Source organism: Conger conger, chromosome 3 (assembly GCF_963514075.1).
Source record: "Conger conger chromosome 3, fConCon1.1, whole genome shotgun sequence".
Classification (NCBI taxonomy): domain Eukaryota; kingdom Metazoa; phylum Chordata; class Actinopteri; order Anguilliformes; family Congridae; genus Conger; species Conger conger.
In genome coordinates this window covers 75,866,905-75,889,179 of record NC_083762.1, presented here as the reverse complement: position 1 = coordinate 75,889,179, position 22,275 = coordinate 75,866,905, and positions in this window count along the sequence as shown.

The window sequence follows — 22,275 nt, the reverse complement described above, 5'->3', positions numbered from 1 at the left end:
TGATGGAAAGTTCCGGAGGGTCTTCAGCGCTCCTGTTTTAGAAGCGTCTTTCCCGTATCACGGTGAGGCCCGAGTCACTTCACTTCACTGCCTTTTACCCGCGCGACTTGAGTACAGAAGTGTAAGAGATTAACATGCAGTAATTTCCTAGACGGAGGCCAGAACGTAGGCTGTAGGCCCGAGAGAGACCGCAAATGCAAAAGGTGTAGACTCGATTGACAATTTGACGACAATATTAAAGACAAACACGCCGTAATGAGCATTACTGCACATACATTACAAACTACATTACATGGAAAAACAGCAAAGAACTATAACATCTGAAAACATGAGAGTTCGCATGTAGCTGCCTCTGTGGCAAGTCCTCTGCAAACACTTATGAGACGCGCATTAATTACGGATTTAAAAATACGCGTTTAAAAGAAAGTTGGGGCACAAGAGTTAATCATGCGTGGTTTTCCCCTCTGCAGTGCATTAGCTACAGAGCTGCGATGGTCTTTGAAGAAAACATTTCCCCCCCGCTGTTCTGTATTCAGTATGGTAATCATTATTAATATGGGTCTCTGCACAGCGAAACGATAAAAATAGCTGATATTTCTGCTCACTGTGTTCTAAATGTTTCCTTCCGGGGGGCGGCCAATAATCCAGCGGTAGACGCGGCGAATGGCGGCTCACGCTGCTCGTCAGAGGCAACGAGCGGTAACTCTTGATTGTGTTCGTTCGTTCGTTAGTTAGGAGTCTGACTAACCCCAGAGTGTGCTGGCTGTTAACCCGTAAATATAGGAAGCTCGGTGATATTGAAAGCGGAACAGTGCGGAGTAGCTTCTCGTCTTGGCGGTGTCCCAAAAAGTATTTATCTCTTGTCAACGGTGTGTGCAAAAAAAACAAAAAACGGCACAATTTCTGCATTTAATTTGTGGATGTGAATATGAACAATTTACAATTCTAAAAGAAATGCACATTGTGGCAGAACATTATTCATCATTTGAACAATAATAATGGAAAAAGTCTCGTTTCTGAAGGTTGTGAATATTTAGCTATGTAAATCAGTAAATAAAGGCCACAAGGCACTTGACCCCAAGATTCATTATGAAGACAGCAGAGCATTAGACAACAAATACAATACACTGTACCCTAATGCCCCACACATCTACCCTAATACCCCATCCTGTACCCTCATACCCCACCCTGTACCCTCATATCCTGCACTGTATCATAATACCCTACCCTAATACCCCATCATGTACCCATATACCCCACCCTGTACTCTAATACCCCACCCTGTACCCTCATACCCTACCCTTTACCCTTATACCCCACCCTGTACCCTAATACCCCACACTCTACCCTAATACCCCACCTTGTACCCTAATACCCCACACTACTACCATAATACCCCACCCTATACACGCACCATGTACTGAAACACCCCCTACCCTGAATAATAAATTCTGCTCCGCCCCGTACCCCAGACTCCCCCAGTCTTGCCACAGTTAATCATTTCTGGTCCCAAGGCTTTCCGTACCTTATGGCTTTAATATATTGCGTGTTTTAAACACGTAGCCAGTGTTCAGAACAGTGTGTGCTACTGATCTGAGCCACATGCTGCAGATTTGGCAGGCTGTGGAGAGATGGAGTAGGGCAGTTCCACGCAGGTACCGGTGTTTTTGTGAGTTTAGTATCGGTCGTGTTGACCGGCGACCGCAGACCAGTGTGTTTTTAATGATAAGGTTACGTGTTTGCTCTGCGTTGGGGTAGCTGGATTGGGCCGTTAAATGTTATTCCGCAAATTCCTGTCCATAAATTCTTAAATTCCGATTGTGATGTTTCACTGTGTGAAATCTGATCTGGCTGAATGTTCCGACAGCTGCTTCTACCTTATCTGCAGGCCCCGTGTTCTCCGGTGACCTCCGAATTTCTTTCAAAAACTCAAAGATCTTGGCAATCCGCTCCCAACCGCAATCCGCGTTTGGGAACGCGGCGGGTCGTCATTTTCCCTTCTGTGGTCGGCCGGGATACTGGAGCGATGCTGACGCCTCGGCATTCCAGCGTTCCGGCGGCGGTCCTGTGGACAGGCTCCCGGCCAGCGGCCCCGTGATCCGGGCTAAGATGACGGGAACGTCCGGATCTGGTGGCGGCCTCCGTGGACGTACGAGACCACAGACTCCGCGTTTCTCCCCCCTTCTTTCCCGGCCGTGCTCCCGTGTACAGACACGGGAACGCCTGTCCCATCTCTACCTCACACAGACACGGGAACGCCATGTCCCATCTCTACCTCACACAGACACGGGAACGCCATGTCCCATCTCTACCTCACACAGACACGGGAACGCCTGTCCCATCTCTACCTCACACAGACACGGGAACGCCATGTCCCGTCTCTACCTCACACAGACACGGGAACGCCATGTCCCATCTCTACCTCACACAGACACGGGAACGCCTGTCCCATCTCTACCTCACACAGACACGGGAACGCCATGTCCCGTCTCTACCTCACACAGACACGGGAACGCCATGTCCCATCTCTACCTCACACAGACACGGGAACGCCATGTCCATCTGTACCTCACACAGACACGGGAACGCCATGTCCCATCTCTACCTCACACAGACACGGGAACGCCATGTCCCATCTCTACCTCACACAGACACGGGAACGCCATGTCCCATCTCTACCTCACACAGACACGGGTGCCACACATCAGTTAAATTCCCAAAACTTTCATGTCCTTCCCGACTTCCCCCGTGGCCTGCCATAACCTTTCAGGATTTTCACTTCCCCCCCCCCCCCCCTCTCTCTCTCCGTCATTCTTCCTCCTCTGCAGTTTTATTTACTCCCTCTCTCCGGGAGCTGAAAGGTCGGCCGAGCCGTACGGCGGGAGGTATATCGGCCGTGTGACGTGATGACAGGCAGAGGTTGCTCTCAGCACACCGTTTCTGAAGTCTCTGACCCGTTGCGGGTTTTCTAACTTTTCTCCCGAGTCGGGCGTTTAGCACCGCCCCTCCTCGGTCACTTGGCCCCCCGGCCCGCGGCTTATTTCCCAGAATCCTGTGTGTGAGAAGAAGCGTAAGCGTAAGCGAACGCTGACGTCTTCATTCTCCGTTTTTCATTATGAACGCGTGACTGGCAGGTGCTGGAGTACAGAAAGTGGCTCACTGCTTCAGACCACTGAGGCCGGTCAGCTCAGGGTTTGAGGTACACTATTTTCGGGGGGGGGGGTCTTTGAGATTGCAGGCCTCGGTCAAATACATAATTGTTTTGGATTCAATTATTTCTTATTTTATTTTATTTATTTATTTTTATTTATTTTATTTTATTCCTGGGTTTTTTTTGTTGGTCTTGCCTGGTGCAATTGAGCAAACCTAGAGGACCCGTTTTCAGAGTATTTCACAGGCTCCAAAACACCAGATAAGCTCAGTAAAGCATAGAAAACTATTTGAATCCAAAACATTTACAGGTCTGGTGTGGGGGACTGTTGTGGGGCTTATATCACTTTCCCTGTACCTGAAATCCTGGCTGGACTCCTGGTCCTGTGCACTGCTTTATACACTAGCTGCATAATTACACAAACACAATCCTGTCCATGTTTATGGATGTGCACATTGCCACAGAGCTGTGTGAAAGGCATCGACTTAATTCATTCATCTGTCCGCGTGCATATTATTCGCACATTCTGGGTGCGGGGGGGGGGGGGGGGGGGGGGTGTGAATTAATTTGACAGTTTGTTATTTGGTATCCATCTGTAATATTTAGACGCGCTGTGCTGGATGTTCTCCGATAATTTCCAAATCTGAAAATAGAAAGATAAGTTGATTCCCAGGACGGACTTTTAGATTTCTTTTGAATTCTAATTCCAGCCGTGAGGTACAATACACCTCGGGTTGTTAGTGCCTGTCAATCACGCTCGTGGCTTGGAAGGCATCTTACCGGCGAGCGCCGCCGTAATGGAGCGGTTCGCCCCTCTACTGTACCCCTTTGCGCCCCCTATAGGCACATTCAGGGAATGGACACCTCTTCACACTGAGCTCAGAGCGGGCTAGCAGGGGAATATGCATGTTCCTGTGAGTCCTAATCAGAGGATGTCATGTAATTAATGAACAGAAACCCCATTAAATACCACGCACTCACTGCTGGCTTTTACCGTGAGTTTATTGTATGTTTTTTTTTTTTTAATGGTACTCTGTGAATCTAAAGGGTGTTATTTCCTAATTGCGATTATGTGAAGCACCAGTGTTGACTCGCAATGTGTTCCACTCCACTGACGGAGGCTACCCGGAGCCTCGCAAAGTGGTTTCTGGTTTGAAGGAAATAAAAAATAAAAAATAAATCCAAGCGCGAATGTGAAGAGGAGGGCCTATAAATTCACATGAAAACTGCAGCTCCAGCAAGAGCCACTCATCTCGCTGCCGTCCTCCCTCTGGCTCTCGCTACTGTACCCACAAATCAGCGGCGTTAACCGGCTCCAGATGCAGGAACCGGGGTGAGATCCGGCTGGTTTGTTTGAGCCAGCGGAATACAAACGAGTTTTGGTCTGTGCCGACTTTGACAGTGCTCCTGAGATGCTGACATCCTAATGAATAGCTTTAACTGTAATGCGTTTATTTTTTTCTGTCTAGCTTGTGAAAAAAAATAAATAAATAAAAGGGCCATCTCTGCTTGCGCATACCTCTGTAATTGCAGGGCTGTATTTTAAGTAACGTGTCATTTATTTTACTGTCAGTGAGGGTGTAAATACTGGTCACGGACATGTGATACTGTTTAAAACTGGCTTGATTTAGGGGAATGTAAAAAATCTAATCCGAAGTCACTGAAGTATTCTGCCGGAGTGATTTAAACGGGAAGTTCCATCCATTCTGCACGCGAAGCATATATTCTGAAAAGCTCTGTTGGTGCAACCGTTTCCAAGGCCACATGATGTTTTAAATTCTCCGAAGAGCAGTGAGGAACGCTTGATTCTGCGGGCTCTTCCATGATGAACAACTTAGTGCTCACGTTACCAGCATGTTAACTTGTTTTGTTTTTTTTAGAGTGAATGTTAATGATGTTATAATGTTACATCAATAATGGAAATGAAGACATTGTTTATATAATTGTGCCAAATCGAGAAACGCCTCCGCGAATTATCTGGTGAACTTTGTCCCGGAGCGCTGTTAATGTCGTGCGGACCCCGGCTTGTGAACGATAGAGACCGTGTGAGTTTCACTACGCCGTCAGTGTTAAACTCTCTCCACGTTTTAATCCCCTCTGTTGTTGAGACTTATCCCGGTTGTTAACAGAGCATAAATTTAAATCCTCTTCAGCTTTAAATCCTCCTCCTCCTACTCCCTCCGATTCCAGCTCTTTGGAAGCAAAAAGGAGGCGAGCGGGACACCGGAGAGCCAGCAACCATCTTTCAACTCGTCGTTGTCATGGCAACGTCACAGCTCTTCATGTCTGGACGTGGAGTGGCGCCGGTGACATGCGTGCAGCACTGGAGGGAGGGGCCCTCAGTCCGCGGCCAGAGAAACAGATACGCTGACTTCTCCGTCCATTTATAGCCTGACCAGCTTGTCTGACTGCAAGGGTGATATTATTTCAGAAAGGCCTGAAATTAAAGAAAATAAAAACATTGCTGGATATGACAAGATGGTAGCATCATATGTAGGCATATTCTATAACAGGGCTGCCTGTGCCTAGAGATCTACTGCCCTGTATGTTTTCATTCCGATCCTTATTTAGCACGCCTGATTCTACTCATTCGCAGCTCTACAAGATCTCTGTTGAATGAGGTGTGCTTTGTTCGGGCTGAAGTGAGAACCTGCAGGACGGTACATCTCCAGGAACAGGGTTGGACAGCCCTGGCTTTTGTGCATAGATATATAGTCTCGTTTGAGTCGATGCTCTGGGCTCGAAGGCTGATGCAACTTCAGGTGCGCTCCCTGATTTGTTCTGATTTGATTGGCTGTGTGTGTGTCATACTTCAGTAATCGGAGCAGTTCTCATTACGGCTGTTATACCTGTACCCTCTACCAGCATGGCAGGCTAGTCAAACCGAATGAAATCCCTATCATACGGTGTCATAACAGTTTAGAGAGATGACAGTTCTACTAGCCAATCCCAGCTCCTTCGGAGATGTCGCTCTCTCTGTCTGCGCATTAATATTGCAGACAAAGGGCGATTGATATTCAAAGCTTCTACTGTACATTGTTGTGCTTCTAATTCTTCACCGCCCGTTTCACGTCCAGGGAGATGTTGCCTGCTGTCTACAGCAGTTTCCATCCATATCTTTACAGTTTTATTACACTAATAAGGCCTGGTGCGTGGAAACATTGCCACGTTTTTTTTTTTTATCACTGGAGAGGGATTTTTTTTTAAGCGCTGAGTTTTACCCTTACTTTATGTTATTTTTAATTGTCTTGCTTTCCCATTAAGTGGCTTTGTGACCGTGTCAAGAAAAAGGACGATAAAAATATATTTTCATTGAATTATTTCCTTTAATTATCCTTACCGATAATGAACCTTTAATTTAATTATCGTGTCCTGTGGAAATGCATGTGTGTTTTGTGTGTAAACTCGGCACTCTTGAAAGAGGGCATTGATCCCACATTATGTCTCCCGAGTACTAAATAAAGGTCGATTGGAGTCCGGGTTTGGTAGTGAGGAGATAATCTAATCCTCTTCAAAGTTTGATCTTCGTCGAAACAAATCACACAAACAAATGGCGTCAGATCACTTCAAACACAACTGAGTAAAAGGTCCCGGCTCAGCGTAAGAGAGAATATGTTGGTCAGTTTGTAGTGCTACTGGACTGGAGGGGATTTTAATAGAATCTAGTAGCTGTGTAATGGCAATTATATTACTGCTCATCTCTGTAGGAACGAACATTTCACAAACTTAATGTGCCGATTTCACCAGTAATGTGTTGGTTACATCAGCATGTCATTAGTGTTGTAATTAATGTGCTGAGAATAACACAATACACACGCACACAAAAAAATCCTTCTACAGTAAATAAGACCGGTTTAAGGATTTCCCCCCCCCCCCCCCCCGTCTTGGATTTACATCTCATTGACAGTGTGTTATAAAGTCATTTACATTTCAGTCCTTAGTCATGCATTGGTATGAAACTTGAAAAATGTAATTTCACCGCATAATCAGGGAAACTGCGGCCAATCCGTAATGAAGTCTCATTCAAATGTAAAATTCTCTGGGTTACTCTATATGCGCAAGGGCCCGTGTTCCTGTGTGAATGCTTTCGAGCCGTGGTCCTCATTAAAAGTTAAAAGTCTCAAGTAGGTTGCAGAGAGCTGAAAGTGTGTTTTGTTTTGGTTTTCAACTTGCATTAGACTGGCAAGCTGATTAGAGTCCCACAAAGAAGGTTTGTACGTTAGCGAGACGTACTCAAAATAGTGTGTATGTTCGCAAGATGGAGACAAGATAGCGTGTCCTTTAGCAAAAACAGCGTGCCCTCGTTGCTCGACCACCATGAAGAGGTCTGTCATTTTAATGTTTTCTTTCATTTTAATGTATTGACCTCTGATGCTATCGAGTTTAAATAAAGTATATTATTATTATTATTATTATTATTATTATTATTATTATTATTAGTATTAGTATTAGTATTAGTATTATTACCACCCACCAATCACACGAGCTGATGACAATCAATTATCCTTGTACAGGTAAGACGAAAAATGCATATGCTGCTCCCAAGGAAAGATACCGATACGTTAATAATTATACTTGTCGAAATGCATATTTTTATGAATTAATGAATTAATAAATCCATAACGCATAGTAATTAATGTGTAGATTGCATGTTTGTACATACAAAATGGGATCTGGAAAACGCCATCATAAAATGTCATAATAATTAGTTTTTTATGCTTCAGCATTAATCAGTGCCTGGAATGTGAGCCGTCCGCGCGATGATACCGTGTTATAGTTACTGCTTTTAGACATCACGGTTCTTGGTTTGACTCCTCACCGGGGATATTGCATGAATCCATTAACATTTCCCTGTAATGACTGGAAATATTTCATGTTTTTTTTTTTTGTAAACATATGCATTTGGGACCCTGTTATTGCTGCAGCTTGCAGATCAGTAAAATGTACAATTATAAGACCATGCAGAGCACGCTCATCAATAAGACCCATTCAGATAGCCTGGTGATCATTACCTAAGGCTTACAGATACAGGATACATTAACCAGGCAACATCAACATCAATTAAAATGCATTGTTCAGCCCGTCGTAGTATGCAGCCATCGTATTATGATGGGTGGTCTAATGACTATCATGAAATTAGATGAAATACGACGATACGGACATTGTAAATAAAATGAGTTGCTATGAATACGATAAGCCCTTTGAGACAACGTGTTCTTTGTCTAAATTTGGCCCCCGGGCTCGGCTGCTTCCCGTCTTAAAGTGTATTAGTAATTTATTTATGAAGAGACATTTAAATCTCATCATTGGACACAAAGCGCCCAGCTATGTCTGACCTCTGTCTGTTGGCTGGCCCTCCCTGAGTTGTTGTTTTCTCCTCCTTCAGACCGGGCAGAGGCACAGTAGTGTACGCCTGTGTGCACACAGCCTTGTAAACATGCTGGGTCATGCCCTTTCTGCCCTTCTGTTGCCCTGTGAAGTGTCTCTGTGACCGTCTTCTGTGAAAAGCACGGCACCCTGCCGAAAAGCGCAGCTCAAGCTAGGTTTTGAAACGGCTGGTTTGAGACCAGCTCCACACTTATCATTATCATTACTGCCGATAATAACGATTGGTCCATATCAGGGATTATCAAATCATGGTCCTCCAGGGCTGAGAAGTGCTGGTTTTCTACCCTCCCTTTACCTGGGAGTCAGGTGTGAAGACAGTCTGGCCAAACAGTAGCACTAATTGTTCAGCTATCTAACAGATTTGGATTTGAGGGCCAGATTTGATGATGGCTGGTTTATATGAATAATAACTGCTGCTCACTGGATGTTTTTCACGCCATTCCCTGTGAACTCTTGCAGGCCGTTGTGCGTGTAAATCCCAGGAGATCAGTAGAGATACTCAAACCACCCTGTCTGGCACCGACAATCATTCCACGGTCAAAGTCACTTAGAATCACATTCCTTCCCCATTCTGAGATTTGGTCTGAAAAACAGCTGAACCTCTTTCATGCGTTTAGTCGCTGCCACACGATTGGCCGATTAAATATTTGCATTAACAAGCTGGTGAGCAGGTCTGCCCAGTGAAGTGATCGCTGAGCGTGTGAGACTCAGCAGAACACACATTCCTGCTGTCCGTCCCCTGTGTTCCGTGACACGGTTGTTTTAGAGAGAGTTTGTTCAGCTTTGCTGCCGTTGCCGTGGCGAGGGGCCCCGTGGACGGGCCCCGATTCTGCCTGAAAGCGAGAACGTGATCGGCAGAAAAGGAGAAGTTACGAGCAGCAAGCCGGGAAAAAAAACACACCGCGGGAGGGACCGTGAGCAGCAGAAATCGTAAAACTTATCCAAAAATATATTTATCAGAACAACGCTTGTGGTTTTTTTCGGTTTTTTTAGTCGTGACGGTGCAAAAAGGCATCCGTACAAAGTCATCACATGTAGGGGCTGGTTCAGTAGTTATTGCCGAGAAGAACACTATCTCATTGAGAACGCTAATCTAAGTTCTTGGCGGACAGTAGCGCCATTCTGCGAGGGATGGTTATTTGTGTGGCCTGACGCTGCGTCCTGAGATCATGTGACGGACGGCACTCGAGCGGGGAGTTTCCTGTTCCTGCCGACAGCAGCGGTAGAGCAGTTTGGTGTGGAAACTCCACGTGTGGAGGGGTCATCCATCTTCTTTTCAACACTGTCAGGACGGGACCCTGAGCCCGCCAAGGGGCAGGGGGGTTCAGGCAAGGAGCTCCGCGGTCACCGGCTGTCAGCAAAATGGCTGTCTACTCACCTCTGATTGGTCGGCTACTTTTTAGCAGAAATGATGTCAACGGAAGACTTCGCCAACACTTTTCTCACCTGCCTGCGGCTTGCCACTAATTTGGGGAACCCCCCTGGGGGTTGCCAGGTTTCCATTTGAAAGAGCGTGACTGGCGCGGTTCTTGGTTGTGAGCTCTGGGTCCTACCCCTGCCCTCCACCCCTCCTCCGCTGGGGCACTCTCGCCTGACAGAGCGGCCCCCATCTCAGCTGACTGCCTGGCACACACACGCACACGCACACACACGCACACACACACACACACACATACACACGCACACACACGCACACACACACACACACACACACATACACACACACACACACGCACACACGCAAATTAGCGCTGGGCCTGAGGGACGGGCACCGTGTTTTGATTGGCAGCGGGGCCGGCTTCCCCCCCGTAATTCTGCGGTGTAGGGTTCCTCTGCCGCTGTCTCCGGAACATTCCCATCGGCTTTGCACTCCGAGGCCGAGCGGAGCCCTTTTTCCACGTTCCGGATCGGCCCCCATATTCCTCCCTGCTAAAGGACTGCTGGGGAGGTGTGTGTGTGTGTGTGTGTGTGTGTGTGTGTGTGTAATGTTAAGAGTCTATGTATATGTGTAGTGTTAAGCGTGTTTGTGCATGTGTGTGTTAAGATTGTGTGTGTGTGTGTGTGTGTGTGTGTGCAGGAATGTATGCTCAGTCTGTGCGTGTGTGTGTGTGTATGTGTGTTGTGTTCAGAGTGTGTGCAGTGTTTAGAGTGTGTTTGTGTGTATGTATGTATATATGTGGTGTCCAGTGTGTTATTTGTGTTGTGTTCAGAGTGTGTGTGTACTGTTAAGAGTCTGTGTATGTGTGTTTGTGTTTAGAGTGTGTTGTGTTCAGAGTGTGAGTGTCTGTGTGTGTGTTTGCAGAGCACACATTCTGTCTGTGTTTACGTGTAATGTTCAGGGTGTGGAGGTAGGTATGGAGGATATGGTTGGACTCTCAGGGAAAATAATTTGCCCAGAACATCTGAAAGCCTGAAAACCCAAACAGTAACTTAACACTGACAGACGCACACATCTGAAGAGAGAATCTCCCATGGGTCCCCACCTCAAACTGCTGACCTGCTGCAGTAGAATTACTCTGCTCTTCTGGGCCCAGTGGCCAATCCCCAAAAAACAGCACAACCTAAAACTCATGGGACTTTCCTGTGTGGAGCCTCAGATCTTCTATGCTTTAGACTGGGCTCCTAATTGAAGATGTGTCATAAAGTAAATGCGATGTTTTTGTTATTGAGTCGAGACGATGCGGTAAACACCACAGACAAACAGTGGTGAGCAATGGGCCCTGATGTCATTGTAAAAGGGCACAAAATGAAGAATGTGATGACATTTTTAATTTGTAGTCTGTTATGCACATTGCGTTGGATCACACATTACAGCATTACAGCTCCCGTCTTTATTTGTACAGATGGGGGGGGGGGGAGCAATAATAATAAAAATAAAACGTTTTAGATCATCTTGTGACTGGCCGTCTGGATAGCAGGGGAGTGTGAACTGACATCACTTCAGTTCCTGTGGATGTTAACACCATGGCTGTGGAATTCTTCAGACTTGTCCGGGCATTCGGATCTGCCATCCCTAAAAAGAACCCTCCATTTTAACATCCTCCAGATATAATGATATAATGCCTCGTGTGGCAAAGATCATGGGAACTTTTAACATGGTTTGTAAACCTTGAGCTATGAAAGTGCTTATAAAAACTATTTAGGTTTAGCTTGGCATATAGATGGCAATAATTCAAACTTTCAAACGCAAAAGAACACGTTTCAGCAGTAACACATTTGTAGTACCTAGGTGCAGATTCACTGCATGTTTCACAACGTTTGTATGCGCTTTCACTTCTGAAACGACGGTGTTGTTCACTGCGGAAATGTTCCTAATTCTTTAACATTCTTAATGAATTCACAGTGAAGGCTGGATCATCATTTGCAGTAGTGTCGAGCTACAGCCAAATACAACCAAAAAACGAATTCGACATTGGTAAGTAATTAGCCTACAGAAGAAAGATGAAATAATAGCAGACGTCCGTTAAAACGGTTACAATTCGAATGACCAAGATTCCAAATGAAACATGGGAAATGCCCCAGTGCTGCGTCTGTGTTTACCCAGTGAGTTCATTCTGACACACACCCATCGGCCATGCTCAGATACACATGAGCGGCTCTCTTTCCCGCTGTAAAATGATGGAATGCATTGCCACGGCTTCTCCAAACACATCGCTGTGGAAATACCGTTACCTCCCGCACACACGCTGTGCCATCAGGGAACGGCGAGCGGGCGGGACCGGTGCCGTAGGATACCGCGCGGGCAGCTCCTGAGGTGGTGTGATGGCGGGCATTTAACTCCATTCGTTTCGCTCAGTTTTAAGGGTCAAACAGGGCACATTTTTTTATGGATGTCCGAATTGTTGGAATGTCTCGTGGTGTGTAAGCAGTTGTTGACTGCTACTCTTTCTGTTAGCGTGTATCCGTCTGTATGTGTTCTCTGTTACATTACATTACTTGGCATTTAGCAGACGCTCTTATCCAGAGCGACGTACAACAAAGTGCAAATCAATCACAAGAACAAGTGCAAAAGTAGACCTGAGAGGACAGTACAGTTCCGAGTCCTAGTGTAAACATACAGAAATTCAGAACCCTTGAATAGTACAATCAACTTTCAAACTAGCACACCACAGTTGACAGCTAGAATACAACAACAGCCAATAAAAACAACAATACCTATACAAGTAACGATATCTATACATAAGTGCCATTACGGTCTGTCTGTCCGTCTGTCTGTATCTATCTAGGCCTATGTACTGTATGTTCTGCGCTGCACGTCTCTCTCTCTCTCTCTCTCTCTCTCTCTCTCTCTCTCTCTCTCTCTCTCTCTCTCTCTCTCTCTCTCTCTCTCTCGCTGTCTCCATGCAAAGGGTTTACTTGTCACTGCAAGGACTTCCACAGTAATAATTTTAAACCTTTGGGAACTTGCCTTCCCCCCCCCCCCCTTTGCTATCGATAATATATAGCTTACTGGTATTTCCCCGAACAGTCAGCGTCAGCCACAGAAGTCATAAAACACAACTTTATGTATTTTAAAGAATTAAAATTTCTGAGATGTTGATTGCTTACCCATGTGGGGAAAAATAGTGCTGATATGGAGATACGGAGAAGGGCTGAGTGGGCAGGTTTTGAGCCGCAGTCAGGCACGGTTGGCGTTACAGGAAGGGCGTTCGCGAAGCGAAGGTGCGCTGTAGATAGGCTCCGTCTGATGGAAAAAGGATTTTTTATGACACCCAAGACCAAGTCTTCAAACCCCGGGCCCCGACAACCCGGCATTAAACAATCAATCACGGACTTTTCCCGCATACATTTCACATCTCCGTCTCAGTTTTTCTCGCCACGTATAAACAGAGAATGTGTAAGTCTGTTTTCAATTTAGTGCGGGGAAGTTTTCAGATGGCTCTCTGGGATTAGGTTCGGTTTGGTTTTCATCTCACGGTTCCGCAGTTCACAGATGCAATGGGACCACAGAGATCTCTGCCAACGCACAAACTCGGATCGATCCAAACCCTGCCCTGATACTCGCCGTTCGTCATATGTTTATACTTTCCTAGTCTGATTATATACGCCTGACTTCGTTCTGAGACGTTTCGTTCTACAAGTCATCATTCTCAGGCAGACATGTTTTCAGTTTACGCATCCCAGTCAGGACATTCATAAACTGCAAGGAACGGTGTGAAGGAAGTTTTCTCCCAGTTCAATGCTTCGGCATTCCGGGGCGGCCCGTTCCTGGGTGTACGATTACTTTCGGGTCCATTACTGCAGACCTCGGAACATTCCAGACAGGGAATTTTAAACAAAACCGAGGAGAAGGGATGGAGATGGCTCCAGATTGGGGAGCTGGGCGAAGTTCTCTCTATAAATACTCGCCGCGATAGCACCTTTAAGAGATTTATTAAATCTGAAAAATGTCACCCTCGTTAAAGCTCGCAATTAGACCTAATTGAGACCCACAGCGAAAATAAACTCCACGGGTCAGGTTTGTTATTCTAATTTTCCCTCGGACGTATTCAAGGCTTAACTCCTTTTTTTCCGCAATTCACTTTCCTTTCTGTTTATTTTCCTTTCGTTTCAAATGGTGGGAGTGTTGCCTGTAACAATCAGGCTGAGAAACAGAAATATAATATTGCTAGCAACAGATCAATATATTTATGCAGAACTTAAGAACCTCAGAAACAAACACACAGAATAAATAAAGAGTATTTACAAAACAAGAATACTGAACAGCTGCGGGCTGGAAAAGATCTTGACTGCCAATAACAGCTCAGTCACACTTCTGAGTCTTGGACTAAATCTCAGTGGCTAACCTGCCTCTCTTACTAAAAACCTTTACTCTGCAACCGCGGATAAGAGGAGGTGACATCCAATGTGCAACAGCAGGCCATGCCCATGTTTGTCAGCATGAATAATTCACTGTTATTGTACATCGCGCAACGCATCAACTGGCGGCTCTCTTCGCTAACATGACATGACCAAATTCACTGTTAAATAAATTGTAGCATTACAAAAAACAAAAAAAACAAAAAAATCCACAAAAGTATAATTTCCTCTCTTCTTTCCCTTTAAAAAGGTCCTGCTATTTTCTACTCATTTGTGATAAGAAATGATAGTTATTAATGATGTCACCATAGGCCCTCTTTATCAGAAAGATGGATAGCCAACACAAAATGCAGATTATGGGGCATAGGACAGCATACTGTATGAATTCTGTATGCTGTTTTAAAGTTTTCACTTATAGTCTGGTGGTGTGTGGGTGTTCTGTACTGTATATGAGCTTTGTGCTAGGTAATGTGCCAAAATACAGGTTTGAAGTCAGGTGTGCTACCCAGTGTTACTTTGCTGGTTGAGCTTGAATAGTATGGCCTATAGCCTATACTCTACATACAACTGTCAGACAATTTCAGATTTTATTTCTATTTTTAATTTTTATTTCAGACAACGGTGTAATATGATGATCGGGTTCTTCCTTTACAAATTAGGGTTGTTCAACAGCGCTCTCTCCTCACCCGTTTATAGCAGCTGACCTCATACGTTGGGGGAAAAACAACAGTGTCCCTCCGCACATTCTGTAACACGCTAATGGATGTAGCAGAATGTGGAGACATAACAGCGACTCCACCCCCCTCACCCCTCCACCCCCCTCCACCCCTCCGCCCCTCCGCCCCTCCACCCCTCCGCCGGTCCCCCTCTCCTCCCGTCCCAAACAACTGTTTGCCCTTCTCACTCCTCTCTTCAGCTGAAGTTTCCATCCCTCGTTCCTGCTAGAGTTACCCCGCGCTGGGCGCTGAAAAGTCTCCCCAGCCCCCGGCTCCGGTCCTGGGAGTGACATGCTGATATGGTGGGTGGGTGGGTGGGGGGGGGCCTGGGGGGGCCTGGGGGGGCTGGAGGTCCTGTCAGCAGTCACACGTGTGGCCCTCCAGTGTCCTCTCCATCTCTGGGGCCCTGCTTTCTGCCAGGCTGGGGGCGAGGGTTGAAATCGGTTCTGTGTCTGACTACAGGCCCCCATCGCTCAACCCCCCCCCCACACACACACACACACACACACTCTCACACGCACACACACACTCACACACACACTCACACACTCACACACACATACACACACTCACACACTCACACACTCACACACACACTCACACACACACACACACACACTCTCGCACACACACACATATACACACTCACACTCACACACACACACACACACACACACACTCACACACTCTCACACACACACTCTCACACACACACACACATACACTCACACTCACACACACACACACACACACACACACACACACTCACACTCACACACACACACACACACACACACACACACTCACACACTCACACACACACACACACTCACACACACACACACACTCACACACTCACACACACACACTCACACTCACACACACACACACACTCACACACACACACACTCACACACACACACACACACACACGCACACACACACTCACACTCAGACACACGCACACACACACACACTCACACACACACGCACACACTCACACACACACACACACACACACGCACACACGCACTCACACACTCACACACACACACACGCACACACACACACACACTCTCACACACACACACACACACACGGTCGGTCGGGCCGTTTGCTCAGCGGGGGTCAGCAGGGACGTGATGTTTACGCAGCGTTTGTTTGCCTTGACACGCCTCACTTCCCGCCGCTCCGATGACACACCGCGCGCTTCTGAGGGTTTTCGTGATTTACCGTGCCCCCCCCCTGCCCCGGGGGTCCGGTGCCACACACGTCTACCCCGGGTGTGGAGGTGGAGAAGGGGGGTGCAGAGGACGGGCTGGTGGAGACCCAGGCGGGCCGCTTCGACCCGGTTCTGCGGGGCGAGCCGAGCGCGGTCCTCCAGGACCCATTAACACCATCCCCGCCCCGCTCCGTTGACCCGGCAGCCAGGCCCGAGGTCCAGTCACGCGTGCCGGCCGGTGCCCGGTGAGACCAGAGCTGCTGAACCTCAGCCGTGGAGGACAGAGGAGTAAATCTTCCCAGTCGTCCGTTTCACTGGGCCAAACACAGGGCGCTCTGCTTCTTCCAGAACATACCGGGAATGTTTAACGTCTCGTCTGGGTGATTTTGTTTTTTGTTCCCGAAACTCAAAGCGGCCGGAAAGCTGTGAGGTGGCGGGGCAGTGCCAGCCCTGACCTGGGCACTCAGACGGGGTTCGTCTGAAATCAGCGCCCTCAAACAACGACATTACACTGTGGCTTCCCTGAGCTCTATGCAGTATTTATATTTACATAAGAGTAAGAGTAACAGTAACATAAGAGTCTCTGACCTCTTTCAAACGCAGACTGAAGACTCATCTCTTCGGGCTGCACCTTTCCCTCCCTAACTCACCACCATGATTATCCTTATATATGTCATAGACTATAATGGCACTTATATAGTTATATAGATATTGTTGTGTTTTGTATTAGCTATTGTATTGTTTGTACTCAGGGGAATTCTAGCTGCCAACCGTGGTATGCTAGTTTGGAAGTTGATGTATTCTTCAAGGGTTCCGATTATAACTGCATGGTTACACTAGGACTCGGAACTGTACTGTCCTCTCAGGTCCTCTTCGCACTCGTACTTGTGTTTGATCCGCACTTCATTGTACGTCGCTCTGGATAAGAGCATCTGCTAAATGCCTTGTAACATAAGTGAAATTCAATTACAATTCAATAAATATTGAGAATATGAAGATATTTTCACTGCAACATCGTTTTTGTCATCCAAGACACTTGTATTATGTCAAAATGAAAAAAAATTAAATCCTAAACATTTGTGCTCCTGGGTCTCCGGAGGTGAAATATCGTTCTGAAAACGGTTATGAACGCCCGAGCGCATGGTCTGTAATGATCGGGCGGTGGCAGCGGTCGTTGACGAGTTCCCCCTCCGCTGCCAGGGTTGGGTACGGGTTTGGGTTTGAGCTCAGAGGTGGCCAGAATGACACAGGCGGGGAATTCCGCACACGTGGGCCAGGTTATTCAATAAAGCACAACGCTCACTTTCAGCCCGCCCATCTCACCCAAACATCTGTGCGCTGTGGCTCGCTAATCTACGAGAACGGCACTTTGGCTAATCTAATACGGGGGGAGGAGGAGGAGGAGGAGGAGGGAGGGGGGGGACGGTGTGTTATCTCTGCGATCTGAGTTTTAATTTGAGTCTCGCAGACTCCCAGTGAGTCATGAACATCCTCGGGGCACTCGACAGTGATAGGAGCAGTATAATCTGGGGTTTGTGTTTAACATGACTGTGGGTGTTTAACTGGGGTTTGTGTTTAACATAACTGTGTGGGTGTTTAACTGGGGTTTGTGTTTAACATGGCGGTGTGGGTGTTTAACTGGGGTTTGTGTTTAACATGGCGGTGTGGGTGTTTAACTGGGGTTTGTGTTTAACATGGCGGTGTGGGTGTTTAACTGGGGTTTGTGTTTAACATGACTGTGGGTGTTTAACTGGGGTTTGTGTTTAACATAACGGTGTGGGTGTTTATCTGGGGTTTGTCTTTAACATGACTGTGAGTGTTTAACTGGGGGTTGTGTTTAACATGACTGTGGGTGTTTAACTGGGGTTTGTGTTTAACATGACTGTGGGTGTTTAACTGGGGTTGTGTTTAACATGACTGTGGGTGTTTAACTGGGATTTGTCTTTAACATGGCTACATGGGTGTTTAACTGGGGTTTGTCTTTAACATGACGGTGTGGGTGTTTAACTGGAGTTTGTCTTCAACATGACGGTGTGGGTGTTTAACTGGGGTTTGTCTTTAACATGACGGTGTGGGTGTTTAACTGGAGTTTGTCTTTAACATGACGGTGTGGGTGTTTAACTGGGGTTTGTCTTTAACATGACGGTGTGGGTGTTTAACTGGGGTTTGTCTTTAACATGATGGTGTGGGTGTTTATCTGGGGTTTGTCTTTAACATGGCCACATGGGTGTTCAACTGGGGATGAGAGGGGTGACTGGATCAGTTTGTTCATGGTGAACTCAGCATTAAGTGTTGAGTTTTAGATTTATTTAGGGATTTTTTAGGTCAGTCGGCTTGTGCACTGACTCCAGTTGAATAACAGTCAGTCTGGTGCAAACCACATATAGGGACTTCATATCAGATAGAGTTCAGGCAAACCACACAAGGACTCCATTTTGTTGGTGAAATGTCTGTCTTTAACAAGGGGGAGAAGATTGCTGCACTCCAGGCCAGGAATGTTTTCACACCTTTAAAAAAAATATACGGTTTGTGCACAAAACAACATGAAACAACACCAGGACATTTTTGTAAAAAAAAAAAATAAAAATAAATCACAGGCACTACTTTTCATGTATACAACTAGTTGCCTGTCACTATGCATTTTTGCACATCGATATTCATGAGTATTTTATTCATATTAATTAGAATGCTGGCTACAGCAGACCCAGATATACAGTGGGCTACAGTGTGCAATGAGCAATTTGTAATTGGAATATTATAACACTGCAAGAGTAATATTTTATATATTTTTTATTAAAATACTATTCTAGCAAAGTGAATGCAATTCAGCATTTGTATTCTCCAAGCATACATAACAGACCTATGATATTATTATCCATCTCTAAAATTGTTCTTATGTCCCTGGTCTTGGATATTCCTTGATTTGCAGTTATTAGATGTTTCAACAAGGCGAATAAAATCATGACAGTTATTACTGTATACAAAAAAAAAACCCTCCCCGTTCCCAAAGAGAGGGAGGAGTTTGAGCGAAACCGCCAATAATCACGCCAAAGACGCGGAGCAAAAGTGAACGATTTATTCAGTCTAAGTTGCCATTTTATCGCGGACATTTTATATTTTGCATTATGAGGCGTATTATACAGGAGTGCTGACTTCCAACTTTGAGGAGTTTTCGCCCAAGGTCTGCCGCCTGCGATCCTGCCGCAACAGCAGTTCTGGACCGACCCGGAGACTGGAGCTGCCGGTCCCGTTCACACCCCGTATAACTCTGCCCGGACGCCACTGGACCCCGGCGAGTTTCAGCCGCACAATCAATTTCATCGATTTCACGCAGATGTATTCTGGATTCTTTTATTATCTCTTTGCGTTTTATTGTGCTTTCAAGTACTATTGATGCGGCTCTTAACATATCCCTCTTGATGTTCTGTTTTAATGTGCGCCAGATTGGCCATTCTTTTTAATTGAGCCAATATACCAAAGACCATTTTACATCTAAATGTGATGGACAATAAAGCCTCTTCTTTTATTAGTTATATCTTATATCTATATCTTCTTTCTTATTTATATTCATATCTTTTCCCATCAATGATAAAATGCAGTAAAGATGAGGAGAGCTGTTAATTCACGAAGTCAACAATGAAACGATTAAACATTGACTAAGCAAAAAAAAGGGGCAAAGATGTAAAACAGTCTGGATGATTGTACGGGAAATGGAGGAAACCTAAAATAAGAACGTTAGCCAAAAGTTTTATGTACTCCATAAAGATTCACTTGTTCTTATTCAGTCATGTGCTGGCTGCCAGACACAAGTCTCTGTGCAAAAAAAGTGGGCATCAATCAATCAATCAATTCTTTAATCTTTTAATGTTTAGATCTGATTGTCTATAGCACCATTGACACACGGAATGCCATGCAATACTTCTTAAATCAAATTTTGCAGAATGAATAAAAATGGGGGAAAATAACAAGGACTGCATTGTATCCAGTTCTCTTACCTAATTTACCCACAATTCGTGCTGATGAAGCCCTGTCCTGGTTTGGGAAAACATCACCAGTGGTTGTCATGGTGAGGCACGTGTTCTCACTTGAATTGTTTTACTGTGTGGATCGACAGTGTAAATGTACCTGATTTTATCTGCTTAATGTTTTTTCTCTCCAGAGTAGCAGTATTATTTCAAATAAAGGCTGTATGGCGTGCCATATTTAGCTTTTAAGGAAGACAGATTTACAGATGCTTTCTGGTGACAGAAGGCCCAGATCAGTTCTATGTGTGAGTGCTGGTTTGAAATCCAGATATGGCCAGCTTTAAATTACCGACTCCCAGCTGTTTCAAAACATAGCTTGAGCTGGTCAATCCATGTTGAGTATGGAGCTGGTTTGAACTGGTCAACCATCTGCCAGCTGTTTCAAAACATAGCTTGAGCTGTTTTTTATTCAGCAGGGGGTGATTCTGGGATTGCTCACTGCAAATCACAGTGCGGTTACGTCATAGCGCTGACAACATCGTAAACAAAGACATCACAGTTCCCTTTTACATCCTCATCGGTTCTGCCCAGCTCAGAGTCAGAGTCAGAGTCAGAGTGTGAGTCAGAGTGTGAGTCAGAATCAGTGTGAAAGTCAGAGTCAGAGTCAGAATCAGTGTGAGAGTCAGAGTGTGAGTCAGAGTCAGAGTGTGAGTCTGAGTCAGAATCAGAGTCAGAGTGAGAGTGAGAGTCAGAGTCAGAATCAGAGTGTGAGAGTCAGTCAGAATGAGTGAGTCAGAGTCAGAATCAGAGTGAGAGTGAGAGTCAGAGTCAGAATCAGAATCAGAGTGTGAGTCAGTCAGAATGAGTGAGTCAGAGTCAGAGTGTGAGTCAGAGTGAGAGTGTGAGTCAGAGTCAGAATCAGAGTGAGAGTCAGAGTCAGAATCAGAGTCAGAGTGTGAGTCAGTCAGAATGAGTGAGTCAGAGTGAGAGTGTGAGTCAGAGTGAGAGTGAGAGTCAGAGTCAGAATCAGAGTCAGAGTGTGAGTCAGTCAGAATGAGTGAGTCAGAGTCAGAATCAGAGTGAGAGTGAGAGTCAGAGTCAGAATCAGAATCAGAGTGTGAGTCAGTCAGAATGAGTGAGTCAGAGTCAGAGTGTGAGTCAGAGTGAGAGTGTGAGTCAGAGTCAGAATCAGAGTCAGAGTGTGAGTCAGAGTGAGAGTCAGAGTCAGAATCAGAGTCAGAGTGTGAGTCAGTCAGAATGAGTGAGTCAGAGTGAGAGTGTGAGTCAGAGTGAGAGTGAGAGTCAGAGTCAGAATCAGAGTCAGAGTGTGAGTCAGTCAGAATGAGTGAGTCAGAGTCAGAATCAGAGTCAGAGTGTGAGTCAGTCAGAATGAGTGAGTCAGAGTCAGAATCAGAGTGAGAGTGAGAGTGAGAGTGAGAGTCAGAGTCAGAATCAGAGTCAGAGTGTGAGTCAGTCAGAATGAGTGAGTCAGAGTCAGAGTCAGAGTCAGAGTCAGAGTCAGTCAGAATGAGTGAGTCAGAGTCAGAATCGGTGTGAGAGTCAGAATCAGAGTCAGAGTGGCTCAGTGTGAGTGAGAGTCCGGATCAGAGCGTGAGAGTCAGAATCAGAGTGTGAGAGTCAGAGAGTCAGAATCAGAGTGTGAGAGTCAGAGAGTCAGAATCAGAGTCAGTGAACACACGTCGGCTGCGTCTGTTTTGGCAGTTGTGGGAAATGAGCTTTCACAGCCCGGAGTGGTGAGCTTTAAAGCACTAAGCTTCAGTGTTCTTTGAAAAACACGATATCTCGGGGCAGTTAAAGGCAGTGGTCTCCACGCTATTCCCTGAGAGACGGACGGAAAGAGATCGGGAATGCCAGTGCCGGAGTCGGGGCCACGCGATGAGCCGTATGGATTTCTCTTTCCCGCTGGCCGGCACTCCTCCGGAATAACCGATGCCTCCCGGGAATGCTGTGCCCCTGCTGTGCCAAATAAACTGCTGATGTCCCGTCCAGATTCAGCTCCAGATTATAACAGAT